Below are 1,407 nucleotides of genomic sequence, written 5' to 3' on the forward strand. Positions count from 1 at the left end.
AAAATTGGTATTTTAAAAATAATATATTTTAATAAATTTTAAAATACTTTGAAATAGATACAGGGCTTCCTTAAATGTCATTAAACTGACTACAAGTTAAACTGATTACAAAGTTTGTAGTCATATTAATGACATTTATATATATTCATAAAAATGAATATGATGAATGAATTAATATATATTCATAAAAATGAATATGATTAATTTTAGTCTTAGTTATCTGTGTTGAATGAAATGTAAATTACTTGCTACACGTGACAGTATATAAACATTACAATGTATTTCAACTGTGAAGATGTGTATGATGTTCTCAGTAACAGAGTTCAGGTCTTTTTAATTAAAAATACCTCCTGAAGAGGAGTATCAGTGATGTGGTGCATGTTGGGGTAATGGAGAATGTGTGTTTGGGAACAAGGGCCTACACAATTTTGTTTTTCTATTTTCTTGATCTCTAATATCATTAAAGTATCAGCTAAATATTTGAGCACTGTGACTCAAAATTCCTGGTGCACCAAAGCGCATGAGAGATTTGCCACTTCTGAGTTCCCAGATATTCCCAGTTCAACAAAGCACTGACCGTGTCTTCCGTGATGCTGCACACCTTGAAACCCACCAGTCTCCGCGGGATTTGGGGATGCGACATTTTTCCATGAAAGCCATAGCGCCTTGCAGTACCAGGTTCAAAGCGTGAGCATTTGTGATGGTGTCCATACATGTCACAGTCATATGAGAGCGTAAGCCACTTTTCAAATCTAATTAAACTTTTTGGGAGGGAGAGCTACCACTATAGCTATTTCTTAAAACAGCATACAGATGTTGCACAGGGCTTGTACAAACCTGTGCTCGTGAACAAATTAAAAGCTTTTAAGATCACAGAGAAGTTTTTGAAGTTAAAAATTAGCCATGATTACATACACAATAACCTGTCACTTCTTTTACACTTCTGTAAAATAAAACACTGTCAAGAAGAAATAAACCGTCCTGAAGAAATGCCAGAACATAATTTTACACTTGCTTAAAACGTGCTCCCAAAGCTGCTAAAAGTTGTTTATTAAAGTGCATCTCTTATTTAAAAAGAGCTATTTGTTGTCATTTTGATTGACAATAAAAGGTTATGTAAGACACAAAATTACTTGCAGCGCTGTAGGAAAGATGAAATTATAAAACCTATTTTTTTTACTCATGACCCCCAAATATACTAAAGCTAGTTTTCATGAACATCTAGCAGTGTTAAAATATATTAAGACAAATGCACAACAGCATTCATTGCAAGTCTTCTGCTTTTTTAAGTGTGACTAAATATTTAATTAGTGGAATGTGCTTTATTCTGATCTGCTTGCTTTATTTATTTATTTTCCTGGTTCTCCTGGGGCGAAGTCAAAGACAGCTCAAAGCTTTTTAGCATTG

Source organism: Aptenodytes forsteri, unplaced genomic scaffold (assembly GCF_000699145.1).
Source record: "Aptenodytes forsteri isolate BGI_AS27 unplaced genomic scaffold, ASM69914v1 Scaffold103, whole genome shotgun sequence".
In the NCBI taxonomy this organism is placed as follows: Eukaryota; Metazoa; Chordata; class Aves; order Sphenisciformes; family Spheniscidae; genus Aptenodytes; species Aptenodytes forsteri.